This window comes from Melozone crissalis, unplaced genomic scaffold, assembly GCF_028551555.1.
Source record: "Melozone crissalis strain CALT ecotype California unplaced genomic scaffold, PUWL_Pcris_2 ptg000042l_1, whole genome shotgun sequence".
Classification (NCBI taxonomy): Eukaryota; Metazoa; Chordata; class Aves; order Passeriformes; family Passerellidae; genus Melozone; species Melozone crissalis.
This window is the reverse complement of record NW_026535820.1, coordinates 11,492,258-11,506,761: the sequence shown is the minus strand read 5'-3', so window position 1 is coordinate 11,506,761 and position 14,504 is coordinate 11,492,258.

The following is a 14,504-nucleotide window of genomic DNA, read 5'->3' as shown; positions in this document are numbered from 1 at the left end:
CTCTGTTATGCCTTTTGTAGTCCTAATTGCTAGCTTCTGGAAAGAGCAAAAGAGATTCTTATGGCTAAATAAATATCTATGGAAATCCCTTTACAGCTTTAGATGAGAAACAGAATAAAATGCTTTTCCACAGATCAGTAATATCCACAGATACGAGCTAGAACTTTATTTTTCAGCTTGATTGTCATGGTACTGAGTATGTTATTTCTAACATCTCGATGAACTGGTTTCTTATAATTTAAGGAAGGTCAATGTGCATCCACAATCCTCTATTTTCATAGTTGTCAAGGAAAAAAAAGAAGACTGCTGGAAAAAAAAAGAAGACTGGTTTTGAATTTGCTAAGTGCTCTATTCTTACAAAGTGTCAGTTTATCAGATCACCTGATATCACATTCCCATCACGTCCAAAGTCGTCCAGATTTGAGCTCACAGTTCAGTTTTGAGAGAGCCCCTCAGTATATTCAGCCACTTCTCAATGATGGTTACCCTCTGCAATGCGAGGCATCAAATGTTGTGTATGGTACTAAGGTTTTTCACATTTGTTGGGCAATCTGAAAAATAAAGTTTTTTCTTGTGCTTTCAGTTTTGGAAACTCAGATAAAGTCTTTTCTGTTTAGCTTTATTTATATTTGCTTGTCCTTCCAAAGAGGACGTTCAAGGACTCAGTTTAAAAAAACCATTGGTTATATTTAATAGTATAATCATGTTTATTCTTGCTCCCTTCTTAATGTGAGGCCGGACCAAAGAAATGGAGGTGGACTTTTATGGTCTAGGGAATAGTAATGCCATTTCTGTTTATGAAAGTAGATATTCAGATCTTTCATGGATAATAGTTATGTTGTTAACAGAGTCTACTGCTGAGGTATTTTGCTTTCTAAGTTAGATACGTGAAATGAAGCTGCAGTTGAAAGTAATCTGGCTTTTAATGTCAAGTAATTATTGTTCACCTAACCTTTTTTGGAAAATAATATTATCTCCTACATTTTAATGGATTTCTTTTTCCCCCTTCCTATTACTGGTCTTGGTAGCAACCTCTGATATGATCTGCTAGCTATATATATTGTGCAAAAAGTTAAAAGGATGTTGGCAATATAGATTGCTGAAAGGAATGGTTTTTCACATTGTAGACACCTATGAATATTTAATACAACTTTGTAAATGCATTTTTGGGTTTACTTCATGCCAGAAACTCCAAGGAGTAAATGTGAGATAATTATATTCTACTTCAAAAGTGAACCATTTGGTACTTTAAATGAGACTCTATCTGATGAGAGTTCACCTTTTTTACTGGAGGTAAACCAGCTCCTGTAGCTCCAAATCTACAAATTTTGGTGGTTTTCTTACCTTAGTGATGGAAGCAACCATGGTTCAGAAATTATCTGTTGAGATGGACTTGCAGGATTGTATTTTTAAGGTCTTGGTAAGTCTCTATAAAAATCCACAGGAGCAAAATGCTATGGGAAGGTATCTTTTCATACCAATGACAATTACACTTTCCCATCCACCTCACTCCCCTTGGTAGCTGGCATCCTATGATTTCTTCCAGCCTTTTTGCAAAGAAGCTTATATACATTTGTGACTAATATCATCTACTTCTCCTTGGGATTGTATTGGCTGTTCAGAATCTGCAGAAAAACTTAGCTCCTGTCTCAAAGTTTAATTCTTAACGATTCGTTTATCTGACAGTCCTAGTGTTGGCTGTACTACAACTATTGACAGACCCCCAAGAAAGAAAGATACCATTCGTGTTCTTCCACCATCATTTTCCCAGATGCCCTGGATTCAAATAAAATCTTTCTTCCTCCTTTACCTTTAATCTACAATACTCTCAAGGTGAGGATGACTGTACAGGGATCAGAATCATGACACAGCAGTGATTTACTGGATTCTAATTATTAACAATTTTCACAGCTGTCACACAATATCTCAGTTTTAATTGGTTGTACTAATAAAAGGAGCATTTCTGTGCACTGAGATTCAGACTAGCCTCATATAATTTAGGCAGACTAGTGTAAGCAGTCTTGTGGATAAGTATTTAGAGACTGCTACTTACTAGAAAAGGCTTCCCCAAAATAAAAAATCGTGCATTTGAAATAAAAATAGTGAATATTTTACATTAATAAAGCCATAAGCCATGCTCAGCCAACCTGCTTTTTGTTGCTGGAGAAGTTTTCATCAATCAGATTGTGTTCTCTTTTTAATAGTGTTCCATTGGAAATTGTTCAAAGACCTAAAACAGAAGACCATAATTTATTTTTAAAAGTTCTTGAACATGAGTGGTCACAGCAGTCAAAGACTTTGCATAGCTAACAAACTAATGAAAAGATCTTGTCTAAATTTAACATTCACTCCTATTTAATTACTTGATTCCCTAACAAAGATGGAATGAGTTAGTAACATAATAGCTTGAGATCCTGTCATTTATCAAATCAGGTCAAAAAAGACTTTAAATGTAACAAGTACTGATTATAATGATGCAGCCTAAATCTAGAAAAATGTTGCATTGGTGGGGAGTTACCTTATCTTTCAAGTTTTAATTATCTATCTAGACAGAAGCGACTGTGTAAGTTTTGATGAAAATAGCATATGCATTACTGGGATTTGGAAACCCTGAAAATAAACTATTTTTGGCAATTTTTAACAGATTAAGCACAATTACAGACTATTCTGAGCACCAGTGAGATTTGAAACTAGATCAATTACTAATTGCCATTTAGCCATGAGTCTGTCACTGCCTCTGCTGTATGAAAATTAACATTGTGTTACTAAGAACAACATTTTAATGAACAGACTTCCATCTGAAATTTGTAATCTGATGAGACTGAAACGTATTTTTTACAGTATGACTTATATATTCCAAGTTTCTGCCTAGCTTGTTTTCCATGTCCAAGCTTTAGCTTGTTGTAAATGGTCAAAATCAAAAGAGCTACTAAAATAATATAAAATTTAATATATATGGCAAAACAAATATTGATCTTGGTCCTAAACTGCGCTGATAATTCTCGGAGCCTAAGGCCGTTTGAGTACATGTGGTTTAGAGTAAGTATCCTTGTCTTGAATTAAATGTTTCCTTTCTATGTCTTCTAGTCTGACTTCAGTGTCATAGGGAGAATTCGAGATAGCTATTTGCTTGAAAAATTCCCAGCAACTCCAGTGGGCTTAAGGAGATTGTCCAATAATGTATTTGCTCAGCAGGAGCCCAGATCAGAGACAGACCCAGAATTGCACTACCTGCTCTCACTCCCCTGTGCCCTCATCTCCCAGGGTACGAAGGAGTGGGTGGGGGACCAGCATCACTGATCTGTGATCAGTGTCTGAGGTCTGGGACTCCAGGTGTGCAAGGATGCTCATCAGCTATGCTGTTCAGACATAGCCCAGGTGCACTTCCTACAGGACTCTGACAGCACTACTGCAGAGACATTTTTCTTTCTTTAAAAAATAGAGCCAGTAAAACCTTGTTAATGCAACATCCATTTTATGAGGCTAAACCAAAGGCAGTAAAAGAAACAGAGGGTTTGGTTCATCTTGTTTTCTCTCAGTGTAACTTCAGGATAATTCAGACATCATCTAATAGATCTTCCATCTTCTAGTGGAATATTTTTTTCAAGGACCAAAAACATTTTATACATATTAATATGTAATGTATACATGTTAATATGTAATTCATAGATTTTTTTTGGCATCTATGAGCATGAAAATTTTATATAAAGCTGCACTCATGTATGTCTGTGTGACTTGGCTGGCTGGCTTTTACAATGATAAACATCAATATTACTCATTAGAAAAGAATGTGTTCTGATAGCACACATACTGCTTAAAGCTGTAAGCAAAATGCATATTCAAAAAAAGAACATTTTTCTCCTAGTGATATTATTTATGTATTTTTCCTATTGCATCTTCTACAGATACTGAGATATTGAATACTTTGTTTCATTATCTCTATATACTTTCCAAAACCCAAAATCCTTATCCAGAGAGACTTCAATAGTATTCAAATTCTTTCTCAAAAGACTGGAACATTTTGGTTTTTCTCTCATTTGTTGGGCAACAGATATCACTGCTGGCATCTGAATTAAAATTACTCTTTTAGGCAAAACAGCAGGACAACTTTAATTTTGTTAATATTTTGAAGAAAGGAGATAAAAAGGCCAGATCATTTGTAGCATATTAAACAGAACGTAAAAATGTGATTCTAGAGTATTTTGCACATACAATTCCTTTATCTAAGGGATGTACATTGACACTATCACTGTCTTACACATTTTGAAATGGACTAACAAAGCAGTTGTGACTGTTACTATTAAATGCTAGTAGCCATTTTTCAATTTCCTGCTATAGCTGCTTGCATTCATTTCTCTGTGCGTGTCAAATACCAAATTAATAAATGCGCAGTGATCATCATTAATAAGAAACTGGTACTTACTATAATTTCCAGTACTCATGAAGTGAGCATCTCATCTTCTAAGCATAAGAAATTGCTGCAGATATTGCATTGTGTGCCAAAAACTAACAGGTAATCTAGCAGTTGGATTGACCATCGCAAGGGACTCAGTTTAGGTATGCATGTATAGCCAAGACATAAACATGTCTTTCAGAATCTGAAGAATAAAAAGTGTTACAAACTGCTAGACATCTGTCTCTAAGGCCTCCCCCCCAGAGATACTTATCCGTTTCCCCACATAGAAGTCAGTAAACTGGGCCTTTAAATTGCAGGAATGATTATAGCACCGGCCAGCCTGGCTGAAGGATAACTAATGTCGTCCCCTTCTGAAAGAAGAAGGTCACTCATGACTTTCAGAAGCCATTCCAAGGCAGAGCTGGTTAATATTTTGGTTTGCTTTACAGTGCTTTCAGTATATTTTTAGGAAATACTATTGGCAACTAGGAGGTAGCAGTGGTTCTTCCAGCTTTTCATGGTTTGCCACAAAATAGAGATAAAAACTCATACACATATTAAGTACATTTTTCTATAAGAAAATAAATATTTACTCCCCACCCAACCCAGGTCTTCCCTTTGGATTATCTTTTCCTGTTATCGCAGCACTTGTTGGCAGAAGGAGAACTTGGACAATGATATTTTACTGTTCTAGCTACAAACTCAGTAGTCTGATCTAGGTCACTGATGCACAGAGCTTTCCGTTTTCATTTTTGTCCTCTACTCATGGGAAACACATAAAGAGATTAAAGGGATAATGGGTCTGATTCAAAGCCCTTTGTGGGTAATAACAGAGCTGACAACAGTTCTCTTTCACAGCAACTTCCGAGGTTTGGGGATTTGTTTTCAACCATTCCATAACAAGTTGATATTTCTGCTAATTGAAATTCTTTTGAAATGGTCATTTTGACTATAAAATGGCACCTTTTTGAGACAGGAAGCCTGTTGCTTCGTAGTCAGAGAAATGGTGAGGATTTCATGTTAAGCCCCTCTTCCTGATAATGTGGAATCAGGTCTTTCATCCTCAAACTAAATAGATCAGAAAACCGATACTTCCTTCATCCAGACCATCAAGCAATAATGTATAAGTGGGAAGTAATTTCCATTGATTCAATTAGTCTTTGAATCAAAATAATAAAAACAAATATGAGTTTCCCCCTTAATTTTTAAAAATTATGAAAAAATATTAATGCAGCAATTTCTCAATATTCATAGAGTAAAGTTTCTTTTCTTTACTCAGTCTAAAGTGTTGAAGCACTAAAACCACATTGCATGTTGTTTTTTACAGTACTGTTTTTACAGTAGGGACGTCTCTAATTGACTTTTTTTACTAAAATCTCTAATTGATAAAAGTATTTCATAGAACCAACTTAGAGAAAATGTAGCAATTTTAATTTTTCAGAGTTTTTTCTTTGATGAATTTAGTGGAATTAATTTACAAACTCACAACTGTTGAGTTGTAATCCCAAATTAATATCCGGTTTGTAATCACAAAGAATTAATGATCATCTAAGACATATCTATACGGAATCACATCAGTGTCACGCATGATGAACAGATACTGCTTTTAAAAGCCATTTTCTAAATACAAACCTATTGTTAGAAATACTTAAAAAACTTATAATTGGAAGTCTTGAAAGAATAAGTAATTTTGTGTCCTTTTTTTTAGATTCTGCTAACTCTGAGAAGTCTCAGTCCTGAGAATTGCTGGGAGCCTGTAAGCACAACTGTCATTGTGGGTAAAGAGTGTGCCCATAAGAGTCATCAGTCTAATATATTTTCTTTTTCAATTTTTTTGGACAGCTTTTTAAGTCTCCATATTCTCATCATTTCCAACCAGATTTCCAACTTGCCACTATGTGGCATTTTCATATTTTGAAAGATATTTGTCCATAGATGTAAAATATATAGATTACGTAATTGATGTTTGTGCTGTCAGCATTGAAGCACTTAGATTACGTAATTGATGTTTGTGCTGTCAGCATTGAAGCACTTAAGAAATGTTTTATCCAGGTATCATTGGATATTCATGTTTCACGTAGTGTAAATTCTTTTAAGAAGTAATGGTTTTATTTATTATTTACATGTAAATTAAAGACACTTAGTGAGAACAACACTAACACTTTAGCAATTGGTACTTCAGAGTTCTTTTGCAACTACAGCATTTTGCTGCATTCAGAATAGTAGAGCCATAATTGCTGATTTTCAGAGACCTGTACTGTATATATTGCATGCATGCACACAGCTCCCCATGACCCTCTCCATCCATCATTGAAAAGTGACCATGATTATTCCCAATTCTGAGAAGGGCTGTGTATTGTACTACTGCTCTTTCCTTCTTGGAGCCTTAAACACAACTGGATAGACTATGTAAATAAGCATTTATGTTTTCCACGCTCTGGATGAGCAGCAGTGGACAGGAGAGTTTCACTGGCTGCAATATCAAAAGAAAACAGCCTAAAGACAGCATCTGGGCTGTTACTATTTGAGCAGCATGCAGCTTAGTGAAGCCTGCAAAATAGCTCAGGGTTACAAGATCTCGGGGTGTCTTAAGACTTTAAGCCCCATTATCTAAGAGCTCGGGATATTAAGGAGGCTTGGGGGAATGCAGTTTCTGGAAAGATCTTGGATTATGGCTCAGGCTAGAATATCAGGTTCAGGAGGGTCAATGTGAATAAATCTAAGTTTGCCAGACAGATGTAAGAGGTTTTCTCAGATCCTTTTAAACTGCAAATGTCAGCCTTCAGAGTCTCTCTACAGGATCTTCATGTCTGGGTTGTAGTTTTAATAGGGTACTTAATCACAAGAGACTGAGGAGTATCTCCTAAGTGATTCTCCTCTCTGATCCAGGAGTATTAAACCATTTCATGACCAGAGGAAGCCACAAGCAAAACACATAATTTAAACAAGAGAACCATAAAGACGAGACAGACCCTTTTTCCTGATGCATCAGAAAGAACATGAAGAATAGGTTATGTATGTCCACCCCTCTCTTTTTATCAGAAATAAACTTTAGAACGACAATTGCCATATTTCAACTTTGACTCCTTTTTTCCTCTCAGTATTCCAGTCTGTCAAAAGGTGTCTCTTTCTCCATGAAATGGCTTCAGGTGAACAATCTTTTCTCACAGCAGAGAGGGAGTCAGCATGCTAATGTAAAGCCTCTAAAACTAATCAGCACAGGTGTTGAAAGCAAATTATTTGGCTATTGGCAACTGCAGATCAACTCCTGTATGGGAGCTGCTGCACGATATTGTTCCAGCCTTCAGTTTGATACAACAGCACAGAGAAGCTTTGACAAAGATCAACACCCATCAATCAACACCAATATTATCTTGGTTTCAGATGTCAATCAGTCATAACACCTTGCATGAGCAGTACATAAACTGGTACATGGATTTTTTCTATAAACAGAATTAGTCCCTTTTATTTTGGGGGAGTGTTGGTGTAGTTAGTTAGTTAGTTAGTTAGTTAGTTAGTTAGTTTGTTTGTTTGTTTGTTTTGACATAATGCTTCTGTTGCAGAAAAGCCAATTTATAAAAAAAAATAGCTTTTATCAAATTCATAAATTTATCATTTATCATTTTGGAGGAGAGACACACTGGCACCAACTCAGATTTACAGAATTGTGTTTTGAAGTAAGCATCAAAACAAAGGAATGTTATCAAAACGGAGAATACTTAAATTTTTATCGTGTTAGAAAAAATTCACTATACTGAATTAAAGAAGAAAACATTATAAACTTTTCCATTGATGTTAAGGGAGGTGTTAAGGCAGTTTTTCTGAACTTTTTATTTCTCTGGAAAATTTTAAGCTATTTCATCAACACTACAGCACTTCCTACCAAATAAAAACATACTTTCTGCCCATTTCTTGTCCTATATAACTTAAAAATTACCAACAGATTTAATTTCTAAAATGAATGCATTGTATATATTTAAAACTCTGCCAACTTTTTATAAAACTTCATGCAAATTCTGCGGTTTTGTTTTTGTTTCTTTTACAAGCTATTAATCAAAAGTGCGAAAAAATGTAGATCCCGAATGTTAAGCCAATCTTTCTCTTCAAAATTAAGTAGAAGACAGAGTTAACATTTATTTAAAGCATGCACAGTAGCGTTGGCATAAAAATCTAACTCACTAACGCCACTTTGAGAAAAAAGACAGGAATTCATATTAATTTTATAGCCATGCAAACCTACGCATGATGGTTTTTCCTAAGGATTTAATAACTTTGTGATAAATCTGTGACCCATTTATACTTAGTCTCCAAGCAAAATGTGCAATGAAAAACAAGATGCTTTGAGATGCATGCCTACTCTTTTTTTTTTAATCTGAGACCCATGTTGAAGGCTAATTAACCTATAAAAACTACAGTGTTCAGCTATTATGTACTGACAAGTGGTTTGTTTTCATCATGAACAAGCTGCAATTAATATTTGAGTACATATTAAATTATGGCTATTTTCATCACATCTGCAGATAATACTAGATCATTTTGGATAGGTATTACTAAGGGAGAAACAGATTCAGAATATGCTTAAGAGTAAATTTACTCTTTTGAAATAAATAAATAATTTAATTTGGTTTATTTAAATAGAACTTAGCTTTTTTCTCAGTCAATGTTTCAGTATGATAACATAGTCTAATAAAATAATTAAATATGTACAGAAGAGAATAAATTATTCATTTTTTCACACGCATTTGTAGCAAAGAAATAAGTGTCTTTATGAGCAAGTGAATAGCTACTGGAAAGTAAACAGGAAAATTTGAAAAAGTCAACAACTGATATTCAGATAGAAGCTGATCATCTAAACAGCTTCGATGTCATGAAGGACAGAAAATAGGCTGTATGTTGTTTCTACAGAAAATGGATTATTAAATGCAGTATCAAGATTTTAAGACTATAACTCTGCAATATTTTTTGTGATTTTTTTTTTTTGCAATTCTGCATTTTTTTTCCTCCTTTTATAAGGAATAGCTAAAATGATTGGTCACATCTATATATACTGCATTAATTTTGTTTCTTTCCAGTATGCAAGTGTGACTAAGGTTTTCCTGCAACTGCCTGGGTCAGGGGACTTTCTTCCAGGAAAGGGGAGGATAATGTAGAAGTAAGACCAGAGCACTGAAATGGGACTCAGAGGATGCAGATGTCATTCTTAGTTTTAGCAGATCTCACCTATAACTTGAAAAAAATCCACCACAGCTATTCCATCCCTTATTTTATTTCTGTGAAAAAAAAATATTTAATAGTTACAGAGAGGTAACACTTGGAAGACAGATTATTATTGTAAAATACAAGTAGATATGGACAATCCAAATTAATTTCTAGGTTTCATTGCCACTGAATGCCTCTCAGTAGGAACACTTCAAAAGTACCATGAGAAAAAACCCTGTTCATGACTTCTGAATGAGAGGCTGTGGGCAGGTTTTTTTTTTTTTTCTGTGAGCAAAACAGTGCTGGAATTGCATAATGGCTTGATTTGCCTTGAAATCAACAGCTCTTGGGAAATTCTGTATTAGAGCTGAAGCTTCAGCTTAGTGCCTTCATGTTTTTGTAATGAGAGATAATCTGGCACACACATCTACAGAACAGAAAACCTTCATGATAGGGAAGTCTGGGAGTAGATTTACTTCAGAAGTAGCACTGTGTTTTCTATTTGGATTCTCCACAAGGGCCCTGAGGGCACTAGACCCTGATCTGTGAGTCTTTTTTTCCCAGCCTGACCTTGGAGCTGACTTTGTCACTGTTTCAGCCAGGTCCCCAGGGACCATTGAGCCTCATAGCACCCTGACATCCTGCAGGAAGGTGTCCTGTAATGTATGTCCTACAAACCCCTCAGCTGTAATTCTGGAGCACAACATCGAGGCAGAGGAGTCCCCAAGTGTGCTTCTTCCCAGGAATGGAGATATAAAACTCTGCTAGTTACATAATTTGTGTCAGATCGAAACAGGGAAGATGACATTAGTTTACTGTGACTAAAAGTAGACTGCTTAGAAAGAAAAACAACAACCAAACCAAAAGTGTGGCTTTAATTGCATTTCTACTATTGTCCTTTATCTCCATTTTGGTCCCTGGAAACCATGGAAAAACACTCAGGCAGCAGAGAGTATCCTTTCCGACAGGTAGCTAACCAAGATGGCCCAAAGGCAGGGAAAGCCTGTGCTGAGAAGAAAGGGCTGTGCAGCATGAGATGAGGGCTGAGCAAAGACCAGTGTCACAGAGCTCTACAAAACTGGACTGGTGGGAGCTGTGTGAGTAAGACCCTCATCTGTGTTCAGCAGATGGCATCAAGAGTGGTGAGAGAAACACACAGTGATGTTGGGAACTATTTCACAGCTGTTGAGCTGTTAATACATGGCTGGGAGAGGCAGGAAAACCCCCAAAACTTCAAGACCGGTGGAAAAGCAATTCCTATTTTATTCAGCAGCAAAGGATCTGGAGTATTTGACTCCTTCATGCAGTGAAGTCACACAGTTCTGACCTGGAGTGAGTTTCTGGAAGAAACAACAGAAAATGGTACAGCTACCAGAGCCCAGATGGTTTCCCTAGGGTTAGGTGCAGGTCATGCATGCAACCCTCATGCATTGTGACAGAAAACCACTGAGCTTCTACAGGACAGTCCAAGTAGGCCAGGCTCTTACTTTTTCACATGCACTGAGTTTCAGTGTACAGCATACACTAGCACTTCCCCACATCAAGAGACACCTACCTCCCCTTCTCTGCAGTACAGCTACCGTTCCTTGCATTTACAGCAAACACTGAATTCATTCACAGAGCACCACACTGCTGTTGTGGAACTGAGGAGAAAAATCTGAGCTGAAGCAGCTGTCCTTCCTATTGAAGGTTTGGAGGGATGCTGTGGTAGCTCCAGGGGGGAAGGCTTTCCTCATTCATCCACAGGCAGAACCAACTCTCCACTTCTTTGGCAGCTGTGGAAGCTGCTTCTTTTTATCCCTTCTCTCAGGGAGCTACAAATGTGAAAAAACCTGAGCCATCTGAAAGCATTTACTGATTGAATAGTCCTTGCTCTCTTCATCCTCCCACAGGCACACTCCTGGGCCAGGCTGGAGATGCTGGGCAGACCATGTCCTAATACCCATCTGCAAGGGATTATCTGTAAAGGGAGAAATTGTGTACCTAAGCCACACTTCACAAAGTGGCTTCAATTCTGGAGCTGAGACTTCCATGCACAAACATTGCCTCAAGTATACGCAACTGATCTTTAATGCCAGGAACATACCAATCATTTTTATAAACTATAGCAGCACCCACATATATTTCAAAATGCTTTAAGAAATTAAATTATCTCAAGATCATATCCCAGATTTGAATTAAATTGTCTCATCTTTTAACTATCACTTCAAAAATGGTGAAGAAATAAATTCATTCCCATCCTTAGAAATATTTTATATTTTAGTTTTCTTATGGAGATTCATAAATCCAACAGTATGTAGGTTAGTTATTTTCAAATTATATTTTCATGAGTTATTTTTCTTCCAAATGGAAAAAAAAATTCAAACTCTGCAATGTGTACAATTGATTTTTAAATGCACATAGGGGAATTTTAACTCCTTTTGGTGAAGAAATAGGATAATTATGAGAAAGCAAAGATAGGGGTTTTTTTTGGTTGAGAATGAAATAGAAAAATATAATTGATAATTGTCTTAGGTCCTACTATTTATAGCCTATGATTTGTTACTTGTCTCTTTTGATTTGTAATAGTTGATTTTAATAAATAAATTGCTAAGGCAGATAATGCTGATAATTTCCTTGAGAGTAGTTACAATCCTTTGTTAAAATCTTATCCAAATTCTCTTCTAAGTTAAAAATACTCATTAATGACATGCAAGCCATTTATGGACTACCATAAATAATAACAGAACTCAACATGATATACAGGCTGCATGTAAAATTTAGGAATAAGGAATGATATTGAGATTATGAATTTCCCAGTTGTGCTTGAGATTCTCTGCTGTAAAGTTTCAAGGTATATGGCTTTAAATTCTCCAAGCCTTGAGATGATTATAAAAGCCCAGAATTTCAAAGTAAAAAATTGTTTAGAATTTATGGAATTGCTAATACCCTGTTTACATGTGAAAAGAGGGATTTTAATGTATAACTATATTTGGTTACAATTTGAACAAAGCCCCCTGTTTCTCCTTGGGCCCATGTGAGTGAGAGTTTTAAGTGGCTTGACAAGAGCTCTTGAGAAACAAATCACGGCAGCAAGGAGTTTTACGGAATATAGCTGCAGAATTTTTTTGGCCACCTACAGACTGTAAAAGGCTATTTTGGTCTCCATCAGTTCTCCAGTCATATTTTCAGATTACAAGCCATGGTGACAAATGACACATTATTTTATATAAGGGTGCCAGATACCAGTAAATGGAGTATTTTGGCGAAGCTTAGTTTAGACTAATTGTTGGGAAAAAAAGAGGGAATATGTTCACAGGCTTTTTTTGACATAGTTTTGTGGATTATTATCAGTCTGTGAATGGAAATTAAAACCAAAATTATATAATCAAAAGTTGGGAATGTACATCTTGATATATGAAGTACCAAGGAGCTTATAGATGATCTTTTAGTCCACTTCCTATAAAGTGTGACACCTGTCCTTGATGGTGTTACATTTGCTATCTTTTCCAAAAGTGAATGTTGAAAATAGATTAATTATATTCTCACAGAATCAATTGATAACTTATCAGCCATGATGTGTTTCCAGAGGTGGTAAGACGTGCTACAGGAATGAAAATCTAATGTTGCCCTTCATTTCCCAGCACTTTCAGAGTGAGGCTTATGTGTGACAGACATATGCACAAGGGTTTGGCTGCCAAGTGTCAGAATCCTTGCCCACAATCAAAGTGAGCTATACATTCAGAAGAAAAAAAAAAAAAAGGATGCTGTAGTAATTTCACAAAGAGAAAAGAAGACAAATGATCTCTTGCAGATAGGTAGTCAATACAGTTTTACCAAGGGTGTCACTCTCTTGTTTTGTGGGTAAAGTTCTTCCTTTCATACTCTTATTTTTTAAACAATGACAATTTATCTTCATGCTTAGCCTCTATTTCTTCCATTTTTAATGCAGTTCCTCCTTTGTCACTCCATTCTTGTTGGTGACTTGAGTGGTGCCAGGCTGCTGAAGCTGAAGAATCTAAAACAGATGCCAATCTAACATCAGCTTATTATGTGAAATTTCTTAGTTAACATACTCCATACTACACAAAAACAATTCTGACTCACCCGGTCTGACTATAAATGTTGCTTCACATTGTTGATTACATCTTAGGCTTACCTGACATCTGATTTCTGTATATGTAAAAATCTGATGATGTGTTTGTGCTATCTGAAGCAAAAATACAACACAAGTGTAACCTTGTACAGTTTTACACATCCACCTTGATTGTAAAACTGGAACGCACAATTGTTACATATAATGTGGTTGATAATTATAAAAAACACTGCACACCTTTTTCACCTGGCTTGCTAGACTTCATCTTCAGCATATTCTTAGTGGTAATGAAACTTGCAACACACGTGTATTTTAATAAATGTAGGAATGGTTTGAAAGATACTGCACTAAAATAGAACAGTTTCCTCTGGTGAAATGAAACTTCCTTTCTTGCTTGAGCTATCCACTCTTCATCATCACACAAAGAATGAAGTGGGAGGTCTCCATGAAAGATGACAGATCTTCCCACAGATGGGAGAACAGGATATGTACTGATTAATCTATAGGTGACTTTGATAGTGAAAACTAAGGAGGTTGCCCCTGTTGGAATTTTAATGTGGGACTGACTCTAGACAAAGTAACTAAAAGATCATAAAATATTATTTGTTTCCACTTTGTTTAAAAATGTCCCTCTTGGGTGTTGACTTTGTCAGCAGGGCATGAGAAAAGAGGGTTACAGTTGCAATTTACTCCTTTGATTAGTTTTTGGTTTATTACACTTCACCTATTTCAATTCTCAGACATGTATTTCAATCATCCCAGCCCTCATATATGTATCATTTTAGTAATTTATTGTTTCAGTCTTGTCAGGAGAACTATCAGTTGAAACGGTTC